General features: G+C 43.6%; 1 long non-coding RNA gene across 1 annotated transcript; it reads right to left on the reverse strand.

The window, feature by feature from the left end:
• Nucleotides 1-310: 310 nt before the first annotated feature.
• LOC113959727 lies at nt 311-20659 on the reverse strand. Its single transcript, XR_003531910.1, has 3 exons — nt 20650-20659; nt 12435-12438; nt 311-396 (listed from the first exon to the last, which is right to left on the reverse strand). It is a non-coding gene; the product is annotated as an uncharacterized LOC113959727 (long non-coding RNA).
• Nucleotides 20660-26628: the final 5969 nt, after the last annotated feature.

A 26628-nucleotide genomic window follows, 5' to 3' on the forward strand; every position in this document is an offset into this window, starting at 1 on the left:
CACTATGGTTCAACAGAATCATGTTACACATCTCTAAAATCTTGACACCGGCAGAAAGTATTTTTAAGTTTACACAGTTACACATTCATGTAGCTTTTCTCTTTCACACAATCTTTTTCCAGTCATACATAGGTGGTCACCTCAGTCATCCATCATTCACACACACATCGTAAGTTGTTATTAGCTGTATAGTTCTCATCAGTCTCGTAACTTAAAGGGAATTTTAAGGCATATTTGCTAATATTAACTTGTAAATCTTGTACAACTCTCCATGCAAAAGACAAATACGACGAGAATGGACAGGATATTACCTTGAAAATTTTCAACCTTTTTCGTAGAGCAAGGACACTCTATTTGTCATAACGGCAACAGAACCACTGCCACATTTTGTCCTCCCTTCTTCACCTCTTCCCGCCCGCTGCCCCCCCTGCGTCTCCTGTTTCTCTTGAGCACTCGGCCCCCCTGGAAGCAAGTATTGCTTCATCAAGGGAGCTTTCACTAGCACTTGTCGGAGGACGGGGGAGAGGGAGGGAGGGAGGGGGAGGAGGGGGGAATAGAGGTTGGGGTCTTTCGGAGAAAAATCAGGAAGAGAAGTCAAATTGCCTTTGCTCTCCTTATATCGCAAGTTATCTACATGGTCTGCTGAGAAAGAACGATACATAGGAGGGAAGGAGCAGTTGCAGATGGACACGTTCCGGGGGGGGGAAGGTTGTAGAACAGGGGAGAACACAGACAGCCCCCCCACTGCACCGCCTGACACCGCGACCGCCGTTGCCAGCCCACTACCCCTCTGTAACACCGCTCGGGACCATGGCTGTCGGCAACGCGGGGGAAAATAGACCCCCCCGCCGTCCACTGCGCCGAGGCCCACGGTCGCACCGCTCCGAGCCGGGGCCGGGGTCGGGGCCGGGGCCCGCAACTGCGACCAGTCTGCTGGCATCCAGGGTCGCGGTGGCCTGCCGCCGGGGCTGCAGCACGGGTACCGCTGCCCGCACGGGTACAGATGAACCCGGCGGCGCCGAAGCCGGACACGGCACCACCCCGCAGGCACCCGGTGCCGGGTACGCAGGCACCCGGCACCGGGTACACAGGCACTGCACCGTCCGGAGGAGATGTAGAAAGCTCCTTAAGATGAAATTCAGTCACTATGGTCACAAGATCGTCTCCCGGGCCATCAGCAGCACATCCATGCCGTAGCTGTCCTTGATCATCTTGGACAAGTGCTGCCCAGTGTCCAGCAGTGCGTCCATTTCGGCGGGGCCGCTTGGTTGCCCCCGACCCCGCTCCGCAACCTCCGGTCCCGCTTTGGTTCCCTTCGACTCCGCCCGGTCCCTCTCCTTTAAAACTCTAATGTCCTCCCAGGTAAAGTAGCTTTTCTCTCAGTCCGAAAACATGAAAGTAACAAGGGACATAACGTAGCTTCGTCGGTCTAACACCAAAACGCCGTAACAAAACTTTCCAGGTGATAAACACACGCCTTTCGTTTGCACACATGGTCTGCCCCATGGTGACTTAGAAAAATTCTCAGGAGCCCACCTGCACCTGACCAAGTGCCAAATGCACCCAGGCTTCCCAGGCAACTTGTGCCTTCCAAGTGTGGCAGAAACACTCGTGTGCAGGTGTAGAGAAAATCAGACCCGGGTCCTGCAGCGCACCCCGCTGCTATACAACTCCTGAGCACCGAGACCCCGCTGCACTGTTCCCTGCAGCTCACCTGTCTCCGGCCGTGATACCCCTATGACCCAGGCAATACTCGACAGTCTTTTTTTCTGTTCGCGTGGTCCACCGGGGCACCAACTGTCTCTGGGTATCCGTTGAAAGGTCTCGGCTTGAAAGGGGGAAGAAGGACAGACGACACACACGAGGATGATGAGACAAAGGGATGTCTGCCTGCTCAGCGCAGCAGGCAGTCTTTTATTAGGTCCCAAGTTCCACTTTCCCATACACACACACTATAAACATTTTCCTGCAAAACACCCAGGAATGCAACACCTGCAGTTTGTTATACAGCTAGACCTTACACTGTCCAACTCTCAGGGCTGTCTCCATGGGAATGTGCAGTTATCTCTTACTTCTCTCACGGGAATGACCTTACTCCCTTTAATGCTTCTAACTCTTCTACTTCCAGGGGACCCGGAGGTTCCATGGGCCTGCCATCTCCCCCCACATCTAATAGTACTACAGAACAAAGAGGAAAATATTCCAAATTGTGGTGCCACTGAAAGGTGGGATTGATGGTACAATTTTACCCTGGTCAAACCTGATTTCGTGGTGTGCCTTTGAGTCCACTGTAATGTGGGACTTGTCACACATATTTAATTTTAAAATAGATATTACCAAATTCAACCTAACCACATCTGCCCCAACAACAACTCCATTTACTCAAACATCTACTTCAAATGGCCAAAAGTTGTTGTCTCCACAAATTTCTGAAACTGGACCATATGTGATAAAAAATACAGGTCAACAACAAATGTTGTTTAACCTGTCATGATCTCTCCAATGAGTTAAATTATTGATGCAAAAGAATGTTTCTACAATCCAACCAGCTTGTTCACCATTCCTGAAAACCTCTTATGCAGGATGGACAGTATGATTGCATAAATGAACCCTCTTTCCCCAAAGGCGAGGAAAAAGAGATTTGACATCTTGGGAACAGAACTGGGAGTTCTAAATTACATTGACTCTGAGGTATTAATGAACAAACAGGTCATGATAACTAGTGATCTGAACAAACTGAAACACCCATCTTCCCTTTTGGCTCTGGGAACTAATCAATGGTTTTTATTGGATATATTAGCTCAGTGGGAGGGAATTAATGGAAAAGACCACCAATTGATCATAGATGCACTCTATGTAGTCCAAACCAATGTTTGTTTGGTTCTTAGTTGTATCCAAACTTAACTGTGGATGCACTTGATGACACCTGCAATCATAAGGGAAGGTGAAGAAGGTACCTTACCCATTGAAATTCAAAAGGTAATTTGGGATAATACAACTGAATTTGAAAATAAATTCCAATCCTGGTGGTATTTAGTCAGTTTTTCCTATGATCCCATCAGCAACATAGCCACAGTTTTTGTGTTAATGATACACCATGCTTCAGTATATGACATATACCCAATTATTGCTTTAGAATTAAACTATAATGGAACTATCCTCCTGTTATGATCCCGTTAATAAAATTATTAGAAATGCCTCTACCTGAACTAAGGTGCAAACAAGACCAGATGCCAAAGTCAATAGTATGGGTTTTATTTAATAGTAAATGTGAGACAGAGAGATAGAAAGGAAAAGGAAAAAGAAGGGAGGGGAGAAGAAAGAAAGTGACAGAGAGAGATTAAAATAGAAAATGTATCACCACTCCATAGAACCTGGCAGCATCCCATTGGTCCGGTTCTTCTGGTCTTCTTGGTGGTGAGGGTCTCCCACAAAACATGGAGTCCAGTGAATTAATATAAGTTCAGGAGATGCCAGGCACCTCCCTAGGGGGTGGGGGGGAAACTTTTCAGATCTCTCTTGGATCACATGCAGTCCTTTGGTGGTAGAAGGTCTCAGGAATGAGTTGGGGGGGGCCTTTGATGGTTTATGACCTGCCTCAGTTTAATGAGACTGAAATGTTTTGCTAAGGAGGATGAGTTATGAGGAAGACCAAGCTCCTCCCTCTAAGTAATTGTAAATCCGAAATTAAGATGCTCTAATTGAGGAAGTATGGAGAAAGAAAAGATAACAGTCCTTTATTCAAGGATATATGTGTATTGGCAGAACAACAAAAGAACACAAAAACAACTAAACACTAATCCTGTACACAAAGTCCCCTCCAAAACAAAACAGTTCAGTACTTTCTGCCTTTTGGCGCAATTCTAACCACGATCAGGAGGGGGCACTCTTGGATCACTGAAGAGCCTGCAGTTGCTCTTGTGGTGGTCGACAGGGGGCACTGTTGGGCTCTGGCGGTCGTCGCATGGGGGCCCCAGCGCGAGGGAGAAGCTGAAAATGGAGATCTCCCCCCCCACCAAGAAGGAGAAGGGGAAAAGGGGAAAAAGGGGTTCTTCCCACAGACTCATGCTGTTGGCGGCTGACTCCTGCCGGGACTCCCCCAGAGGTTCCTTTGCAGAAGGGTCAAGCCTCTCCGATGAAATCTGAACAAGTCCGGGCTGGGGGCAGAACAAGGTGCAGGAGAACGGAGGCGAACCGGGGCCAGAAGTAGCCAGATGACGCCACCGAAAACAAAACAAACCACCAAATCCATTCACACACATACCTTCCCTGAGTCAGGGCAAAAGTGGAGTGCCCTCGAGTTTCCCGAGGAGAGGAAAAAAACTTACACCCCCCCCCAGTCTTCTGACGGCCAATCAACCTGCAATGCAGGTTGCAACCAGTTCTTTTGTGTGTGTCAATCACCCAAGGTAAACCACCCCCCCCCCCCTCGTTTAACATCTTTCTTTTACAGTGATGCAGGGGAAAGAAAAAAATTCCCAACTCAGTTTTTTTAGAAAAAGTAAAACTATGAAATGACCCTTCTCAGTTGCCTCTCACATGAATGTCCCATGTGTACATGGTCTTCCTTGCAGGGTGGGGGGGTTTACTCTGGTGTGGAGAGATTTCACCATCACACATCCAAAACTTTTCTCCTCCACCACACCTTGAGCCTTGTTTACTTCTTCTCAGACCTGAGGTGATTAGACAATACTTATCTCAAGTTCCCAGTCACAGCCCAAATTCCAGTCAGGAGGCAGGAGGCATTGGGGGCGGAATTCGGTGGTTGCAGCAGTTTGACAAAAAGTCTTTCTATGATTTTGACGATGTTTTAAGCATTACCAACATTTCAGTCTATCACACCTCCATAGAATCATAGAATCATAGAATCATCTGGGTTGGAAGGGACCTCCAAGATCATCAAGTCCAACCCTTGATCCAACACCACTGTGGTTACTAGACCATGGCACTAAGTGCCACATCCAGTCTCATCTTAAAATCCTCCAGGGACAGAGAATCCACCACCACCCTGGGTAACCCATTCCAATGCCTGATTATCCTCTCTATAAAGAATTTCTTCCTAACCTAAACCTCCCCTGGCAGAACTTAAGACCATACCCTCTTGTCTTACTGATAGTTGCCTGGGAGAAGAGACCAACCCCCACCTGGCTACAGCCTCCTTTCAGGTAGTTGTAGAGAGTGATGAGGTCTCCCCTGAGCCTCCTCTTTTCCAGGCTAAACAACCCCAGTTCCCTCAGCCTCTCCTCATAGGATTTGTGTTCAAGTCATAGGACTTGCGCTTCATCCTCTGGAGCACAGAGGATGGACTCGAAAGAATAGAAATAAATGGCAAAGTATCGATGTTGATCCATGCATTGTGTCAGAGCAACAAGGATTCATTATCTCAAGACATTTGCCTTGACGCGGAACAAAATGTTTCTCATTTTGAGATGTCACAGTCATGGCTAGACTTCGTTGAACAAAGATTTGGGAAGGACTCTACCCACGTTTGTTGCAAGCGCGCTGGTGGCTAAAAAGGCCAATATGACATAGACACGTCCGGTTGCAAAAGGCACAGTAGAAAGACTCCTTAGGTGGTATATTCTGCAAGGTACGATTCTTTCTGCGTTGTCTTTTCTCCTCAAGAGTGATCCTGCATGCTTTCTGTATTAGGGAGAGTTCGGAACATATTGAATCTAAAACCATGACACTGTTGCAAGCTCAACAAAACTGATATTTATTGCCAAGAGGTGGCCAACAAAACAAACAAACCCAAAAGGGAGGAAGGAGGAGAGAAATAAGCCCCCAGCATGACCTCCCCAGTTACCCAGTTGTTGCCCATAAAGTTATTTGCCTAGAATTACCAATAGCAGAAGTTGCATCCTTGGAGAGTCAGTAAGTTCACAAACTGACAGGCGTCCTCGCCAAAAGGCAACATTGTTCTTGAAGTAAAGCTAACTCTCCTTCCAAGAAAGCACTATCTCCTTTTATACAATTAACTGAGTGGCCACAACCTCTCAGGTGTGGCCAGCACCACCCAACCAGAGGCCCTCAGTCCCACCTCGAGATTATGTAAGTGCATCTCTTCTGCGCATGTGCGAGAACTTCGGAAATCCCCTAACACACCCGCGGTATGCTTTGGGGGTCTTTCTTAATTGAGTCGGGGGTCGAGCCTTCCTCCTCTCCTCTTTGATTTCTCCTTCAAATGCCCTTGGTAGACAATGAACCAATAGTAGAACACCAATTAAAATAGTTTATACAGAAGTTCTCTCTCCAAGGATGAATTCACTGTTTTATGAGTGAACTTGGCAGGGAGAATATAAACTACTACAGGTGACTAGGACCAAACACAGACCAAAAGTATCAACATAAATTCACCCTGTTACACTTTCTCAAAAGTATCAGCAGCGTTAAAGATAGTGTGTCTCCAGACCTCCCGATTGCAGGTCAGAGTAGACCAGTTATGTTGATCAATATGGTCAAGACTGAGATGTTGTTTCAGGAAGTCCTTGTATCTTCTCTTCGGGGCTCCTCTCTTGCCGCAGCCAGTGGCAAGTTCACCATTAAGCAGGATCTTAGGGAGGCGGTGATCCTCCATCCTGGAGACGTGCCCTGCCCAGTGCAGCTGTGTTCTCAGCAACATGGTCTCAATACTTGTGACTGCTGCTTGTTCTAGAACAGATGTATTAGTCACATAATCTGACCAGTGGATGTTTAGGATTGTACGGAGGCAGCGTTGATGGAAGCATTCTAGGAGTCCCAGGTGGTGGCAGTAGATGACCCATGATTCAGATCCATATAAAAGAGTAGACAGCACTATGGTTCTGTAAACACTGATCTTGGTACTTTTCTTCAAGTGTTTATTTTGCCAAACTCTCTTACGGAGCCTTCTGACAACACTATATGCCTTTGCTAACATGTTGTCTATCTCTCCGTCAATCTTACCATCCGAGGAGATGAGACTACCTAGGTAATTAAACTGCTGGACTGATATGAGTTCTGATTCACCAGTGGTGATATGGGGATGATGGAAGACTTCCTGAGGTGCCGGTGGATAGAGAACTTCTGTCTTCTTTAAGCTGACTTCCAGCTCAAAGAGCTCAACAGCGTCTGCAAAGCAGGATGTTAAACACTGCAGAGCTGCTTCTGTGTGGGCATCATCAGCATAAAGCAGCTCCCGGACAAGATGGTTTAACGTCTTAGTGTGGGCCTTCAGTCACCTTAGGTTGAATAGGTTTCCATCGGTACGATATCGAATGTAGATACCATCTTCATCATCAAGGTCTACCGTGGCCCTTTGGAGCATCATGCTGAAAAAGACTGTGAATAGGGTTGGTGCAAGAACGCAGCCTTGTTTCAAACCATTGGTAAATAGAAAGGGCTCAGAAAGTGCGTTGCCATATCTGACTTGGCCCCGCTGATCCTCATGGAGTAAGATGATCATTTGAAGGAACTTGGGGGGACATCCTAAATGTTCCAAAATCTGCCATAGACCTTTTCTGTTCACAGTATCGAAAGCCTTGGTGAGGTCAACAAAGGTTACATAGAGACCTTTGTTCTGTTCCCTACACTTCTCTTGCAGTTGTCTGAGAACAAATACCATGTCTGTGGTACTCCTGTTGGCTCTGAAACCACATTGGTTTTCAGGTAGAATTCCTTCTGCTATAGTGGGTATTAGTCTGTTCAAAAGTATTCTTGCCAGGATTTTGCCAGCAATGGAGAGCAGAGCAATACCACAGTAATTTGAGCAGTCTGATTTAACTCCTTTCTTCTTATACAAGGTGATGATGACTGCATCTCGAAGGTCTGATGGTAGTTCACCTAGTTCCCAACAGTGCACCACAAACTCGTGAAATTTAGCATGGAGTGCAAGGCCCCCATGTTTCCAGAGTTCAGGTGGAATTCCATCAACCCCAACTGCCTTGACAATTTTCACCTGTTGTATGGTTTTAAGAGTTTATCCCAGAGTGGGGACAATATCCAATTCATTCTTCACCAGTTGCTGTGTGATGGATTTGAATTGCTGAGTTTTGAACTACACGGTTAGTACTGAAAAGAGTCTGAAAGTGTTCAGACCATCTATTCAAGATGGAAGTGTTATATCTCAGGAGCGTTTGACCATCTGCGCTGAGTAGGGGGCTTTGGACCTGGTATGTAGGCCCGTATGCTGTTTTCAGGGCCTCATAGAATCCTCTGTGATCACCTGTATCTGCGCATAATTGAGTTTTTTCAGCTAGATTGATCCACCACTTGTTCTGGATGTCACGGAGTTTCTGTTGGAGCTTGCTGCATGCAAGACGTAAGGCTGTTTTTCTTGCGTGACAGGATGGCAGTGCAAGGTGTGCTTGGTGAGCAGATATCTTTTTCCTCAACAATTCCTGGATCTCTTGATTGTTTTCATTAAACCAGTCCTTGTTCTTCTTGAAGGAGAACCCTAAGGAATCTTCAGAGGACTGCAGGATACTGGTTTTTAATATGGTACCAAAGTGTTTCAGGAGAGGCATCTATAGAATCTGTGGAATGGTTTTTGAGCCTAGTTTGAAGATTTGCCTGGAATCTGTCTCTCACTGCAGCTGATTGGAGATTGTTAACTTGGAGTCTCCTCCTTGGGATTCTGCCCCTTTTAGGTTTGAATTTAAGATTGAAGTTAAGTTTACAGTGCACAAACCGATGGTCTGTTTGGCATTCTGCACTAGGCATCACGCAAGTATGGTGGACATCGCGGACATCTCTTTGTCGCACCAAGACATAATCGATGAGGTGCCAATGCTTAGATCTGGGATGCATCCAGGTTGTCTTCAGACTTTTTTTCTGTTGAAAGTCAGTATTTGTGATGGTGAACTGTTGCTCTGCACAGAATTCTAGCAGAAGGCGACCATTATCGTTGCAGTTTCCAACACCATGCTTGCCTAATACTCCTTTCCAGGCTTCAATGTTCTTTCCTGCTCTGGCATTGAAATCACCAAGGATAATGATCTTATCATCTGCAGGCACCTTTTGGGTAAGGTGGCACAGGTCCGTGTATAATTTATCTTTTTCAACAGGGTCAGTTTGGAGAGTATCTCATTTTGAGATACATCATAGTGAAAACCCAGAAACTATGCTTGTATGTATTGGTAAAGGTTACACTTCCATAAGAACTTCTTGTGATTTTGTATTTGTCGATAATCTTACTGTATATACAAGTAATCACTCTAATATATGTGCTTGTAACTTTGTTGACATTATGGGACGTGATTTTAGTTATTCAGTTCCTTTTATAGCTTATCAATTGCTACAATCTAGTTATACTCTGATTCAATGTCACCTTGATAAGAAAAACACTACAACATGGAGACCTAAAGCATGTGCTGAAGCAAGTTCAAGAAAATGGACAAAGGACTCTGATTACTATCCATCATGATATGAAGAAAATACATCATGTTTTGGAAAAAGTCAATAAAGATGCAGATTGGTGATGGGACACCCTTTTTGGATGGTCACCAACTGCTACAGGAATTCTCAACAGAGCACTTCACCCTGTTGTGTTATTGGTATTAACCCTTCCACTTTTTTTTTTTATAATTATATTGTATGTTAAAGTTTGGGTTATTATGAAGCCTATCGACTACTCCCATTAATATTAGATAATCCATATATGACCGAATGGATTACACAGACTCCTAACTTGATGGACAGAAATCAGTTTATTCCCCCATGACTCAGGGTTTTTATATCATTCACTTTTAGCTGGGAGTGGTTAAGCAAATTACAACAGAGCACAGCTGCAAGTCACACATCCATCACTCTCTCAGGTCAACCTATCACACAGACACATCACACATAGAAATCTTGGAGTTTCAAGTTACCCCTTTTATACCCACATATGATAAGAATGCAAACAGGATAGTTCAGCTTGTTTCTGGGCAGTAAATCACAGCCTAGAGAAAACAACACAAGGTCATCTTAGACATTTCTCAGGCCTCTCTCTTCTTGCTCTCACACTGGCTGCCACATCCATGCGATACAAATGTGTGAAACACTAACTTCATTTGGATATTGTGAAGCTTGAGTGACTATAGTCACAGGATGGATTATGTGGGAAAATGACTGGGGTAAAATTGGAGAAAACTGGGAAGTTATAATCACATTCTAACAGAAGTTATAATGGTACAGAAATTATAGAGTGAAATGCAGTTGCTACTCCCTGGATGGAATGCGGTTGGCATGCATGGAATCTGTTCCACATAGTTCCCCACACAACACATCCTGCAACCTTCAGCATATGCTAAGGGTGGAGCAGAGTGGAGACACCAGGACCAGGCTCTGTTGAAATCCTTGCAGGGAGGGGAATTCAATAGTACACTGTAGCCTATAAACTGCACAGCAACTCTCAACCAAGGGAGAGAGGAGATGTCTTGCTGCTGAACCAGCAACAGTGGTGAAATTGCTCTCCTCGGGTGTACTTGGTTCATTACAATCTCATGGTAATACTAACACACACCTCCATCCCAAAATTATCTGCCTCCAAGGTACACCCACCTCTCACTGGGCATGCGCTCTAGATTTTATTGACTATGTCTTTAAGAGAGAAGTGAGAGTATTTTACACCAATCAGTAAGGTATGTGTGACTAGAGCCACTCAAACTCCACCTAAAGGTAAAGAAATAGTATAAAAATGAGTCAAGGATGGGGAGAAGTCAGGGAAGACTCCATCATAACTACTGGGATCAGTCGACATGTTGAACCTGTCTCTCCCCCATAGGGACACCTATTGGGTAAACTTTTGTTAGTGATTAGAGCTTGTCTGTGTACTGCTTTGAATATGTTTTTGCTGTCAGTTACTATCAGTGGCAGTCTCTGAACCTTAACCTGTCACAGTCTTCTATTATCAGTCTGTTGCCTTAAAAAGAGCATGGAGAAAAAGACTCCAGACCAATTTAATGTATAAGATAAAGAGAGTACGTCCTTTAATCAACCTACAGACCCAGAGGAATACACGTGCCTCTAGACAGTGGTTCTATCATTTTCTAATAAGGTCCACGCAATCCCAGATCTATCCACCCCCCAGTTCTGCCCAGTTCTGCCCCCCCGACACACCCCTTCGGGAATTGGGTTTGGGATCTTTGGGACCCCTTCTTCCTCATCTTCATCTTCTTCACATCACGTATAGTTCTTGGAGCTCCTCCAAAGTTCTGGGTTTGAAGGTCACTGTGTCTGTGTGATATCTTCTGATCCAGGTGTCCTATTTAGAACAACTGGGACCAGTTCATCACTGTGTGGGTGTAACTCAGACTGTGTATTCTATACCCTCTATATCATTTCCCAGAAACTGTTAGCAATAGACCATTTGCAGCAGATGCCCAGAGCACAGTTGACCCCTCAGGCTATAAACCTGCACACCCACACTCACAATCACCCATTGTGGAACTCCCCGCTTTGGGGGAGGTACTGGGCATTCCTGCCCCAACCTGAGGGTATATAATATTGGGGTCTTGGGACTTTTGGTACCACTCGTGGGATCCAGAGGAGGACCAGAACCTCGACTGGACTGTGACCACCATTCTCTACCAGACTGCGACCATCACTCGCACCAACAGGTTTTTCCTCTCCTTTTAGTTTCGGACTCAGGGGACCATGTGGGGCTCAGCACGGGGGTCAACAAACACCACTCTGTTCGTGCCCCAGGGTGCTGGGTTATACATCTGGGTTTTGTAGGTTAAAACCAATTGTTTGTCTATATAATTGTATTTATTGTATTATTTTTATGAAATTGTAACTCTGACTTATAATCTCTTTTGAGTTGGGTTCATTTCTCCTGCCGGTTTACCTTTAAACCAGCACACCAGGCTTTTCTACAATTCTACCTTGAAAAGAAGACTAAACATGCTAACGGAATTTAGAGGGATTGAAATGGAATGGGATAATAGGGTTGGGTATGTGTAAACATTATACTACAGAGTAAGGGATATAATACAGCTACATTAAAATCTACATTCACTACACAACTACTTCTAAAATCTACAAAAGTTAAAAAATCCAAAAAGCTCTGAGGCATCAGTCTGTTAATAAAGTGTGTATTTCCGTAAACTGTTTAGCATGAGTCCTTCAAGGGCCCCAGTAGCCACCCACAGAGGGTAACATACTTGAAAAAAACTGATAATATACCAACCAGGATCAGAGACATCCAGGAAGGGGTCTCATTTTCTAAATTGAAATAAAGGATTCAACTCTGATACACTGTCAGTGCATGTCCCTGAACAGGTTAGTCAAACTGCCCTCTGATACAGTGCAGTCCCCATAACAGGATGCTGACACACTGGTTAGACACAAGGGTCTCATCTTCCTTGGGGCATTGACAGACTGATCAAACATAAAGGGTTCAAGAAACCCCCCCTTTCACATGGCAACAACATTTACCTTCCAGAGCAACCACTACACATACTGAAGCCTTGCTTCCCAGGAAGTGACTGGACATCGCTTGCTGATGGGTAGCAGAGAATGAAATCTTTGGGGTTTTCCTTTACTGTGGGAGGCGTGTCCAGGGCACAGGGTACCTGCCGGGGCAGAGGAACCCAGGGGAGCATGCACCGACATAGGTAACTTTATTGGCTAGAGAAGTCACATGGTGTTAAAGGATAAAACAGTGCCGATTTTAAAATAAAGTCTCTTTGTTCATCATCACACAAGGAGTGTGTTTTTCCTTGTTATATAAGGACTTTGCGTCCCCTACACTTTACTTTGCTTTTGCTTTAGTAAACTTCCTCTATCTCAACCTACAAGGTATTTTTTCCATCTTATTTTCTTCCCCTGTCTTGCTGAGGAGGGGAGTGATAGAGCAGCTTGGTGGGCACCTGGCATCCAGCCATGGTCAACCCAGCACTTAATATCCTTTTTTTTTTATAACTTTATGTAATTACCATGCTATGAAATGTGAGATTTTGTAATGCAGAATGATGAGTACAAATATGTTCCAGCTATGTCTGAAGAGGCTTTGAGGTATAAGAGGAATAAAAACTGAAGCTGTAGTTGAGTGCCTTTTCAAAACAGCAGTGTTTTATTTGGCATTAAAATACCACAATTGTATAATGCAGATAGGCAAAAAGTATGGGCGAAATCATAGAGCGCAGGTGTATAAATATGACAAGGTTGACCTAACGGTACTACTTTATAAATGTATGAATGTCTGTTTCAATAGTTTAATTTTATAGAGGATGGTGCAAGCATCTTAAACTGCTCAAGTGACTAGAGTAGGGATAAGCAGCTTTAACTGTGAAAATAGGCTTTTATTCAGAAGCTTACACCAATTAGTCCAGTATTGAACAGAGTAAAAAGTTTTCTAAATGCTTTCTAATCTACTGTTTTGTAGTAAATATTTCTGGTGTATGGTTAGTCACTTGGTGGTGCATGCTATCTTTAGTGATAAAATACTAAACTTTTACAGTTGGTTTTTCTTCCAGCATTTTATTTAATTTTAAGGGGAATGCTCAAACTTCAATTTTTCTAAAAAAGCTTTCTCCCCTGGTCCTGGGCAAAGAGGAAGGAGATGGGTTCCTCCCTCAGTTGTGATGGGTGGACCATGATCCCAGTGTTCTCTGCGGTCATGCATGCCTCCTAGCCCCATGCCAATGGGGCTCGAGGTGGTCAGCTTCACTTCACGGGGTGACTGGTGGTCGCTGTTCGTCAGGTGGGCACAGGGAGCAGTGGGAGTTGACTTATCATTTCTGCCTGGGTCAGGTAGAGCTGTGTTCTACCCTGGCAGTCTTGCACCCTGCAGTGCAGAAGGTGGTACTTCCCTGCGTAGTGTGCCTTCTATTGGCTTGGCGGGCACTACCTGGTAGCCCCACCAGTGGAAGGTGTGGACTGCCTGTGGCGTTGTTGGAGTTTCGGGGTCCATTGTTGAGGGGACCCAGGGGTCAAGTGCTTCCAATACGATGCTTTTTACTGCAAAGAAGTTAAATCTGGAGAAGGTTGTCATAGCAGTCTGAATGGAACTAGTGTCAAATTTCTATTATATTAATATATGCATCCATATGTGAGTCTTGTCAGGTTTTAACATAAGAAACGGTAATATAGAGTTTTACCTACAGCCAGGCATTTCACTTGCATCTTAGGTTCCATAACACTCTTGGTTCCATTTTCACAATAAAAATGACAGTATATTTTTATTTCTTAATGGTTGAGGACATGGTTAATGAGGGGTTTTGATGCTGGGTGTTAAGACAAAGAATACCTTTACCTCAAGACATAAAAGCTGTTGCTGATCTCTGTAATTTTCATGTCTGTCTGCCATATGCATGTCTTTCCTTCATCCCTGTCTTTAGTTATGTGTCGGGGTCGACAGCGGGTCTGCCAGCACCTTGGCACATACTGACGAAGCAATCGATGTTGACCAGATCAAAGTATACCCCTGAGATGGACTGAAAGACAGGACTGAGAATGGAGGCCCTGATCCCGACAACATACTGATGCATCCTGAGGAAACTGTCCCGTGGGAACAAAGAACACTGTCTCATGAGAACAGGAGCATTGTCTCATGAGAACAGGGACCTGTTTTGAACGAGAGTGGTTGGGAAAAACATCAACATGAGAGAAAAATAAGAGCAGGTGCTTGGGACTGTTGTGGGAAAGAACTGGGCTGTTTTGAGAAAGAACAAACTTGTTGTGAGAAAGTAGAGCTTAGAAAATGCACCTATTAGATGTAAGAATTCTGGTGTGAAAGTTTGAACTGTCCTATCCGTGTGAATTACGTGTGTGCAAAAACTGTACTTAAGGGGCTGCGAAAGCAGCCCCGGCGTTCCGCTTTTTCCTTGGAATAAACTTTGCTGGAACCTTTTTTCATGTCGCATGGTCGTTCCTACCTCGACATCTGGAGACGCCGATGTGATTGCAACGTTGAAGACGGATTTATCTCCAACTGCGGAGTTGTCTTGACTTCTCTCCCAGAGGGAGAAAGAGCAGAAGATTTTCTCTCCTAGAGAGAGATTGGACCTGTGGGGCGAGGCACAGGGGGAACGGAGCCTGGTGTAACTGGAGAGCGGGGCTGGTTCCCGCCAAAGGTCCAGACCTGAACTTTTTCGAACCCTCATTAGGTAAGTTAACGGGGGTGCCATCGGGGACTATATTTTAACAATGGGACAACATATAACGAAGGAGGAAAGCGTGGTTCTGTCCACATGGAAATCCCTCCTTAACCGAAAGAATGTCAAGGTTACTGACTTTGCTTTGCGGCGCGTGTTGTTGTGGTGCAGAGAAGCAGGGTTTTGAGGCCACATCTAGTACTGCGTTTAGTGTATCTGCATGGTAAAAGGTCGGTGATAAGCTATGGGATGAAATATCTAAGGGATCGAAAGACGCGAATGATCTAGCAGTTACCTGGCGTTTGCTGTTTGATACTCTGAAAGAGTGACAGGCAGAACAGTAGACAGGAGAAAATGAAACTAAGTCAACTACAGTACAGACTGCCCCAAATTCCAAGGAAGGGAGCTCAACTGATACTATAAAAGAACAGTCAGAGTCCTTGAAAAGTTCAGAGGGAGACTCAGCTGGCAGCAATCCAGGCCATTTGCAGGTTTCGCAGTGCTCGGAAGGAGGTTTGATTAATAGCGAAAAAGACACTAAGTCAAGTCGTAAATATCCTACGCCTAACGAGCAACTAGTTGACAGCAAACATGAGTCTAAGCCGAGTCGTAAATATCCCACACCTGACGAACAACTAAAAATGCCTCAGCATTGGACATCCCCAACAGATATCGCCCCGTCTCTCTATAGGACCCCTGGGCAGCAGCTAGCAGAGTTTGAAGCTCAGGACAAATGCCCGGAGCCCTCTGCTTCTCATAGTGCTCAGGATGATCCACTTCATACTGCATTGCCTAGTAGTGATGAGGATGAGGAGGCTGTAGTTAGTCATCCTGTCACTGATAACACGGAGAGAGCTGCCTGCCAGTCCTCTAGCACTGTTCGGAAGAAAGGAGCTGCTTCTCGGCCCCTTCGGAAAGCAACAGAGCCGTGGACTCTGCCCCCTGTAACCGTTACTGTGTTGCCTAGACATCCAGGTAAATTTTGGAATCAGGTAAAACAAAGGGCAGCAGAAATAGGGGACTGGAATCTGCTGGACAGGATTGGTTATCCTTCTGAGACGTGTGACGCAGTTGCGTCTACAGGTCCTGAGGCTTTCCCGGTTTTCAAGGCAGTACCAGGCTCCGGAAGACAGGATGAACACACTCCATTTGCATGGAAAGTGGTGCAAGATTTGCAGATGTGTACCTCTAAATACGGGATAAATTCTGCAGAGGTGATGAGACTGATAAGGGTGATAAATACCGATCTATTAGCACCCTATGATATTTCACATCTTGCACAAATTCTGTTTCAACCGATTCAATATCAAGTATTCCTAGCAAATTGGAGAAAGCTCGCTGAGAGAGCAGCACTAGATAACATGCAGTTGCCTCAAGGAGACCCGAGAAGAGGGGTTGACGTTGATGCATTGATGGGAATGGGTCCAGTTTTTTCAAACCCTCAAGTTCAAGCTCAGTGGCCCCCTGCAGTGCTAGAGCAATGCCAGCGTATGGGAATGTCAGCACTCATACAAACAATGGAGTTAGCAGCTCCAAAGCCTAAGTACACCACAGTGAAACAGGGGGTTAAGGAACCGTTCCTGCAATTTGTAGAACGCATAACCACCTCACTGGAAAAGCAGGTAGATGATGAAGAACTCAGACAAAGGCTCTGCCTGGAGTTAGCTAAAGATAATGCTAATGAGGATTGCCAAAGAATAATAGAGGCAATGCCCGGGAATCCATCTATCCCTGAAATGGTGGCAGCATGCTCTAAGGTGGGATCGGTGGCTCACAAAATGACTGTTGTCCTTCGACCTAATCCCAAATGCCATGGGTGTGGAAAGCAAGGACATTTTAAGGCTGAATGCCCAGTCAAGCAAAAGGGGAACAAGCAGAAAAATAAGACAACAGAGGCAGAAGTTACTTGTAGCCGATGTGGAAAGGCAGGGCACTTTTCTAAAGTGTGTCGATCAAAATATCATGCCAATGGACAGTTGTTGCAGGGAAACTGGAAAAGGAGCGCGATGAGGCGCGCGGGGACACAAGTACTTCATCCACCGAATCCGTACATGAGAACAGCCCCGATGGTTTATCCCTCTGCGATCGCCTCACCGGAAAAACCCGTGGATCAGCAGGCATGGATGTATCCACAGCCGACACAATAACTTTAACAACAAGAGATGTTGTCACGGTGCCACTAGACGCTCATGGTCCAATAGGAAAAGGGTTTAGTGCACTGTTAATTGGACGATCTAGCAGTATCATAACTGGGTTAGATGTTCGTGTGGGTGTCATTGATGTTGACTATACAGGGCAGATTTCTGCAATGGTGTTTACCTCTTATCCTCCAGTGACTATACCAAAAGGGACTCGCATTGCTCAGTTTGTGCCTTTTGTGAGTTGTGTTCCTAGAACAGAGCAACGAGAACTGCAGTCTGGAGGATTCGGATTGACCAGACCACCTCAAATCTTCTGGTACCAAACTGTTTCTGCACAACGACCGCAGATGACTTGCACCATCTACAACGAGACCTGTACGCCATCCTCAATAAAGGTTACGGGTTTATTGGATACTGGAGCGGATGTTACCATCATCTCTCAACATTCCTGGCTCCTGTCCTGGCCACTTGTAAACACAGGGATGGGGGTGGTTGGACTGGGAGGGACTGCTCAAAGCCATGTGTCTCAGTCACCTCTGGCAATCGTCAACTCTGAAGGGCAGAGAGCCACTGTAAAGCCTTATGTCACTACAGTGCCCCTGACTCTTTGGGGGAGAGATTGCTTGGAGCAATGGGGGGTGAAAATTACAACGGATTTTTAACAGGGGCCACTGTCTTGCAGGGTGTTCATCAACCTACACTTGCTTTAACTTGGTTGACATGTTCTCCAGTGTAGGTTCCTCAGTGGCCCCTGCCAATAGAAAAATTGCAGGTCCTGCAACAGTTAGTGGCAGAACAGTTTGCTGCTGACCACATTGAACCCTCTCACAGTCCATGGAATACCCCTGTCTTTGTAATAAAAAAGAAATCTGGCAAATGGCGACTTTTGCATGACCTGAGGCAGGTAAATGCTGTAATGGCAACAATGGGAGCCTTACAGCCAGACCTTCCAGCACCATCAATGATTCCTATGGATTGGAACATTGTAGTCATAGATCTAAAAGATTGTTTTTTTACTATTCCATTGGCACCATCTGACAAAGAGAAATTTGCCTTTACTGTTCCATCAATCAATCATACCGAACCATCCAAAAGATACCAGTGGAAGGTGTTGCCCCAGGGCATGAAAAATTCGCCCACGATTTGCCAGTGGTTTGTAGTCCAAACATTGTCATCTGTACGTAAACATTTCCCAGAATGCTATTGTTTTCATTACATGGATGACATATTGCTAGCAGTCAGCAAGGAGGAGTAACTGAGTGAATTAGAAACATTGACTAGACAGTCTCTACAGCAGTTTGGATTGGTCATTTCACCTGAGAAGGTGCAGAGAACGGAACCTTGGAAGTATTTGGGCCTCATAGTCACTGCTCGTAGAGTGATGCCACAACCCGTCAAACTTAACATTGATGTACAAACCCTAACGGATGTACAAAAATTGATGGGATCTTTAAATTGGGTTAGACCTTATCTCGGTCTTACAAATACTCAGTTGCGACCCTTGTTAGAGTTGCTCAAACATTCTGCCAATCCTTTGGAACCTAGAACACTGAACTCTGAGGCAGTTCAAGCAGTCCAGAAAGTAGAATCATTGCTGCAAACTAAATTTGTGTCTCGTATTGACCTAACACAAGTGGTTCAGCTGTTTATTTTTATAGACCATGTGACTCCTTTTGGTGCACTTGTGCAGTGGAATACTGAGTGGACTGACCCTCTGCATATTTTGGAGTGGTTATTTTTACCTTTTAAACCTCACAAAACTGCTCCTGGCCTGTTTGAACTTCTTGCAGAAATAATTATGAAAGCCAGAAAAAGATGCATAGAATTGCTGGGAAGAGATCCAAGTCAAATTGTTGTACCTGTTCAGTCTACATATTTTGAATGGTGCATGGTGCATAAGTATGAACTGCAGGCAGCCATGTCTGACTTTCAGGGACAAGTTTCTTATCATTTACCTTCTCACCCTCTGATTAAATTTTTTCGTGAAGTGCCCGTAGGACAGAAGACATTAAGTCAATCAGAACCGGTTGATGGACTCACAGTTTTCACAGATGGTTCTGGAAAGACAGGTAAAGCCGCTGTAGTCTGGCGTGATGACCACGGCTGGCATGATAAGGTAGTCACACAAGAAAGTTCACCTCAAGTAGTCGAATTGCGAGTTGTAACTGTAGCCTTTCAATTGTTTCCACAACCTGTAAATATTATTACTGATTCTGCTTATGTTGCTAATTTACTTTCTCGTTTAGATCAGACTGTTTTGTCCTCAGTTGACCAACGAAAGCTGTTTACAGTTCTTTTAGAGTTATGGACAACCATACAACAGAAAACTACGCCGTATTTCGTTCTGCATATCCGCAGCCATACTACCTTGCCAGGTTTTTTCACTGAAGGTAACGCCAAGGCAGATGCCCTTGTATCTGCTGTAACCCTGGGCCCTACGCCCAATATACACCAACAGGTTCTCTTATCACATCAGTTTTTTCATCAAAGTAGCACTGGACTGCGACGACAGTTCGGAATAACTCAAACTGCAGCACGCTCTATTGTCGCTACTTGTCCTGACTGTCAGGGAACTTACATTCCAATATATTTTGGGACCAATCTGAGGGGTATTAAAGTTCTAGAAATCTGGTAAACTGATGTCACTCATATTGATGACTTCGGTCGTTTAAAATATGTGCATGTGTCAGTAGATACCTTTTCACATGCTATAGTTGCCACAGCCCATTCTGGAGAAAAGGGAAGTGATGTAATCCGTCATTTTCAGAGTGCTTTTGCTACCCTTGGCATTCCACATGAAGTTAAGACCAATAACGGCCCAGCATATGTTTCGCAAAAGGTAGAAACCTTTTTTGCAACATGGGGTGTAACTCATGTTACCGGTACCCCACATTCTCCAACAGGACAGGCTATTGTAGAGCGTATGCACGGTACCTTGAAAAGACAGTTTCAAAAACAAAAAGGGGGAATGAGTCGGGAGCACCCTCAGGCACTGTTAGATAAAACTGTATATGTACTGAATTTTTTAACTTTTCCTGGTGACTCCTCCTACTCACCTTCCTTTATGCATTTTTCTTCTCTTTCTTCCATGAAGTCATTAGCACGCAATGCTCCAGTGCAGGTTCGGGATTTGGTTTCAGGCCAATGGTCTGGACCTCATGAACTTATAACTTGGGGGAAAGGATATGCTTGTGTCTCCACAGGTGATGGCCCTCGTTGGGTACCTGCCCGGTGTGTTCGTCCTGTGCTTGATGATCCTTCCCGTCAATGGATGGACGGTCCTGCAACCCAAGCAGAATGTGTGGGTGACCCTAGCTGAGATGACCCATCAGGAAACCTTGTGCCTTTCTCTAGTCAACCCAGAGAATCCTTTTTCTACCTGCTTGGTCGGACTACCTCTGGATAAGTGGCCTTGTCCAGAGGTCCCGAAAATCTGCAACAGCTCTGCACCAAAGATCAATGTTGATAACTGGGACTGTATTTATGCATACCTACCTCACGTAACACAAGAACCTCAAGAACTGGAATTGCTAGGCTCAGTGGTCATGGATGCTTGTATAATGTTTAATTATACATATAACTCAAAGAGAAGGGGACAGAATGTGAATGCAACATTGCCTATATATAGAAATGCTACTGCTTGGTGTAATTATACTTCTAAACATATTTCACGATCTTTTAATGTACCTGTTGCCTTACCTAGTGGAGTTTTTCTTATTTGTGGAGATAGAGTATGGGGTGGAATTCCATCCAGACTGAATGGTGGACCACGTAGCTTGGGGAGGCTTACTCTGCTCACTCCTAATCTTACCATGATTCATAATAAAAACCGAGGGAAACGCAGTATTCATCAATTTTCAAAACAATGTGATGATCGGGTAACCTTTTGGGGACCCGGAGAAATTATAGCAGCATCAGCGCTTGCACCTGGGGTTGCAGCAGCAGCAGCATTAAAAAAGTTGACAAACTTAGGATGTTGGTTGAGTAAGCAAACCAATGCTACTTCTATTGCTCTGAGTGGTCTATTAACTGACGTAGATAGTGTTAGGCATGCCACACTGCAGAATAGAGCTGTGATTGATTTTCTGTTGTTAGCACAAGGTCACGGTTGCAATGAGTTTGATGGAATGTGTTGCATGAATTTGTCGGACCATAGTGAATCCATACACAAAAGCATTCAGTTTTTGAAAGAAGGGGTCCGCAAATTACAAGTTGATGATGGATGGGATTGGTTAACTAAGTTGTTTGGTAAATGGGGTTTGTCTGGTTGGTTGTTATCCATCGTAAAAACAGGATTGCTGATTTTGGTAATTATTGTGGTTGTGCTATTAATGATGTCCTGTTTGATCAACCTGTTGCAAAGGGCCCTGCAGCAGACTGTTAAGGTCATCTTTGTAGCACAAATACAAAAAGGGGGAATTGTCGGGGTCGACAGCGGGTCTACCAGCACCTTGGCACATACTGACAAAGCAATCGATGTTGACCAGATCAAAGTATACCCCTGAGATGGATTGAAAGACAGGACTGAGAATGGAGGCCCTGATCCCGACAACATACTGATGCATCCTGAGGAAGCTGTCCCGTGGGAACAGAGAACACTGTCTCATGAGAACAGGAGCATTGTCTCATGAGAACAGGGACCTGTTTTGAACGAGAGTGGTTGGGAAAAACATCAACATGAGAGAAAAATAAGAGCAGGTGCTTGGGACTGTTGTGGGAAAGAACTGGGCTGTTTTGAGAAAGAACAAACTTGTTGTGAGAAAGTAGAGCTTAGAAAATGCACCTATTAGATGTAAGAATTCTGGTGTGAAAGTTTGAACTGTCCTATCCGTGTGAATTACGTGTGTGCAAAAACTGTACTTAAGGGGCTGCGAAAGCAGCCCCGGCGTTCCGCTTTTTCCTTGGAATAAACTTTGCTGGAACCTTTTTTCATGTCGCATGACCATTCCTACCATGACAGTTATGCATGTTGACTGTATTTTAATCTTAAATTGCACTAGTTCTTTGTGATCTGAATGTTGTAATAAATGAAGATAATGCAAAAACTGCTTATGCTTGGATTTTTTTGCGTTTTTTTGTCTAGGGTGACAACTGATTTTTTTTTTTGACTGGACAGTACTGTGATTTGGTTCTGGTTACTAAATACTTTTAGAATATTTATTTCAACTCTTGTTTTCCTCTTAGATACCTCTCAGTTCCAAAGTACTCATTAAGGAGAAGGACTGCATTTTGGTAGCTTGGGAGGGTTTTCAAACACTTTAATTTATGGTCCTTAAAATTAATTAAACACTGCAGATCCTGATTTTTTTTAATTATTTGCTCATTTTTCTTAATTTCCTTTTGGGCTTAATTCAGTTTGTTTCTAACTATCCGTCTAAAATCCTACTGATGTATTGTGTGCTTTTGTCCTCTTTCCTCCTTAACCTACTTCTATCCTCCAACCCAAATAACATAATTATATAACTCCAAAATATTTGAATTATCAATCCTTCACAGATTGTTTTATGTTTGGATCTGTTTTTTCAGGAGATAATTAATTAAAGGTTTGAGATTGTATAATAAATGGTAATTGTATTTTATTAAATTTTAATATAAATTAACATTCAATATCGAATAATGTTTTTTAGGATATTATAAAATTATAAGGGTCCACTGCAATCTTTTGGTTTCTTGCATAAAATTGACAATAGAATTGTATGCATTAAATTCCTATGTGTATTCATGTACCTAATAACTTCTTGAAAAATTGGACCAAAAATTTTGGAGAGCAATATTTTTAAATGCTAACTTTAGCCACTGGATTTTTGTTGTGGTCTTATACCATGAGTTGAAAGGTGTCAAGTATTTCCCCAAATGCATATTTACAGTTTTGTAAATTACTGACACAAGAAAATATTTAGATCAATGTCAACTGTGCATTTATTAAAATTATATTTTACTTAAATGAAATTAAATATATCAACAACAAAATTACATTTTGTGGGTACAGGCAGAGACAATGCCTTAATGCTTTATCTCATATAAAAAATATAATGACAAATCATATTTCTGAGTAGCATTGTTATATCAACTGTTGTGTGCACGTTTTATGTAAACCCAACCTAAATCTTTTCAATAACTTAACTGTACTGACCATCCATACTCTTTAGTTGTGAAGTTAGCTTTCTAAGTGTTCTTGTATAATACATTTCCCACTTTTCTGTTTTAACAAGAACATAAGCTCCACAGTTATGCTTTCTGAGATATATAGGATAGAAAAACCTGACACTTTATTGCAATATTTTGTAAACATTCGGAAAATATTTTTTTCAGACAAAAATACAGTTCCTAATTTCATTTTAAAAATAATAACTTCAGAGATTATTTTGATGGAACAGAGTTTTGTCTTTTCTAATCTGGTTTCACTCTTGACCTGCAGAACTTGTATACTAATGTTGTTGTATCTGAGAATGTGACTTGATTTTTTCCATAGACAGTAGTAATTTTTGTCTATAAAAGATGGCAGAGACAGACTGTTTAAAAAGAACAGTTATGCCATGGACATGACTCTTGACTAAGGGTAATCTGAAACCACATTTTTTCTTTCTGTTTTTCATTTTTGCTCAAAGACACCATCCATGTATTGTCCTGGTTTTCCAGTTGTGTTACCTTTATTTTCACTCATGGTACATAATTCCCAAAGTATATTCATTTTTTGATTTTATTTTTTTCTTTAGGTCTGTAGTGATATCCTGTATAATTTATGCACATGTTAATAATATCCATAGTAAAGCAGTGTAAACCTACCACAGAACTGACACAGACCTCTCTTCTTATTTGAATTTATCTATACCAAGGTCACTAATTGTTGGGATGAAATTAAAAAGACCTGTCTGAATGTGACTCACGTATGTTTCATTCAGTGGGAATCTTTCAGACATACAGTTACAAGGAAAAATCTGTTAAAATGGATTTCTGTATATTTTGAAATGCAGTTACTTGAAATGGAAGGCTGGAAGTGCCCTTTTCTGACTCTGACATAGGGTTTTATTATCTTTTAATTATTATCTTGTTCCATCTTTGTGCCCTTCTCTTGTTTTATGTTCCTAATTTTTTTTTTTTTTGCTTTCTTTAACAGGGCTTCTAAGCCCTAGCTGAAGTTGCTTTCAGCTCAAATATATTTGTTCAGGAATTAATTAAAAAGATGTTGCTTCATTTGGTATTTTTGACTATTGTTCAGTTTTCATGTATGTTTTTTAGAGATTTTGTAGAACTTTGTGTAGTATTGGTGCTTGGTTTGATTTATTTAGGTATGGAACAAACTGGTCTTTCTTGCATCGAACTGGATTCAGAAAGCACAGAGGTTCAACTCTGAGGCATAGACTACATTTCCTATCGGTATAAGGCAACTGCAAGAGAAAAATGTCCTCCTAGTCCCAGAGTAAGTTTGACTCAATACTGGTGTGCTTTTTTAAGGGTATGGTGCTGCCTCAGCCCTTCCCAGATTGGATTCTGAAACAAGAAGCTAGGCCCAAAAGAGTTAACTGAGATCTGGGTCTGCTAAGAAGCCCCCCTAACATCTAATCGGTCTGTGTTACCATGGCTAGTTCTGTGCTGCTTACGGTCTGTGTTACCATGGCTAGTTCTGTGCTGCTTACCGGACCAAAACTTAGAAGAATGCTAGAGGCAATATACAATAGGCCTAGGGGTAATAAATTAGGATAAGGTAAGATAAGGTAGACACTTGAATAGAAGAAATAGGTCTGGAGCCAGGGCTTTCTCCAAGTTTCACTGAGCTAGTCGAGAACAATGGAAAGGTAAAAAGTTTGAAGTGATAAAGAGGAGCAAAGACCCCAGACTCATGGGAGGAAGAGTGAAACCCCTACCAAAACTGAGGGCCAAGAGAAGTACTGCCCCAAGCTCCGTCTGAGCTCCGCCTATACTCCACCTGTTATTAATACGTATAAATAGATGTTGTAATCATATGAATATGCATTTAATCATGTATGAAAATTCTTTTAAAACCCCTGATTTTGTGTGAAACCTTTGAGCAAGGTTTCTGTGGTGTGAACCAAGCTTGCTCCCGACGTCAGCAATAAATACCTTTGCTGCTCAAAAGATCCAAAAGTCTTTGAGCAGTTCTTTAAACTGGATTTTTCAGATTCAATTCTTATACAGAATTTATGGTAATTTTAAATACAATCAAATCTGACATGATGCTCTATATAGAAGAAACATTGAGGATTTCACCATTTGTTCCTTGAAATGGAATTTATTCAGAAATGTACTGTAAAGTAATCCCCCAGAAAATGACAGTTCTGGTATTTCAGGAAATACTTTGTGTTTACATGTTTGTTCAGAAGAGGCACAGTCATAGAATTATAGAATCGACCAGGTTGGAAAAGACCTCCGAGATCATCGAGTCCAACCCTTGATCCAACACTGCCGTGGTTACTAGACCATGGCACTAAGTGCCACATCCAGTCTCATCTTAAAAACCTCCAGGGACAGTGAATTCACCACCTCCCTGGGCAGCCCATTCCAATGTCTGATTACTCTTTCTGTAAAAACGTTTTTCCTAATATTCAACCCAAACCTCCCCTGGCAGAGCTTAAGACCATGCCCTCTTGTCCTACTGCTGGTTACCCGGGAGAAGAGAACAATACCCACCTGGCTACAACCTCCTTTCAGGTAGTTATAGAGAGTGATGAAGTCTCCCCTGAGCGTCCTCTTCTCCAGGCTAAACAACTCCAGCTCCCTCAGCCTCTCCTCATAGAACTTGTGTTTGAGTCCCTTCACCAGCCTTGTTGCTCTTCTCTGGACCTGCTCCAGCATCTCAATATCCTTCCTGAACAGAGGGGCCCAGAACTGGACACAGTACTTGAGGTGTGGCCTCACCAGCACTGAGTACAGGGGAAGAATCACTGCCCTGGTCCTGCTGGCCACACTGTTCCCGATACAGGCCAGGATGCCATTGGCTTTCTTGGTTACCTGGGCACACTACTGGCTCATGTTCAGCTTCTTGTCAATCCAAACTCCCAGGTCCCTTTCTGCCTGGCTACTCTCCAGCCCCTCTGTCCCCAGCCTGTAGCACTGCAGGGGGTTGTTGTGGCCAAAGTGCAGGACCTGACACTTGGCCTTGTTGAACCTCATCCGGTTGGAATCAGACCATCTCTCCAGCTTGTCCAGGTCCCTCTGCAGTGCCCTCCTGCCTTCCAGCAGTCATGGTTAACAGATTCTAAACTTGACCCACTCTTTTTATCTGTGTGCAAAGTTCACACATTATTCATGTTTTCTCCTCTTTTTTTAACCTTTTCCAAATTAATGATTCAGGAAGCTTTTTTTTTTTTCTATAAAGATCAATGCCAGTAGTCATATCTTGGGGATAGTTCTACAATAAAAAGGCATGTAAATAAGCTAGAGGGGCTGGCTGCGTGTGTGTGGAGGGGTCCTGGGCTGGCTGGGAGTCC

Source organism: Corapipo altera, unplaced genomic scaffold (genome assembly GCF_003945725.1).
Source record: "Corapipo altera isolate COAL_440 unplaced genomic scaffold, ASM394572v1 60886, whole genome shotgun sequence".
NCBI classification, from domain to species: Eukaryota; Metazoa; Chordata; class Aves; order Passeriformes; family Pipridae; genus Corapipo; species Corapipo altera.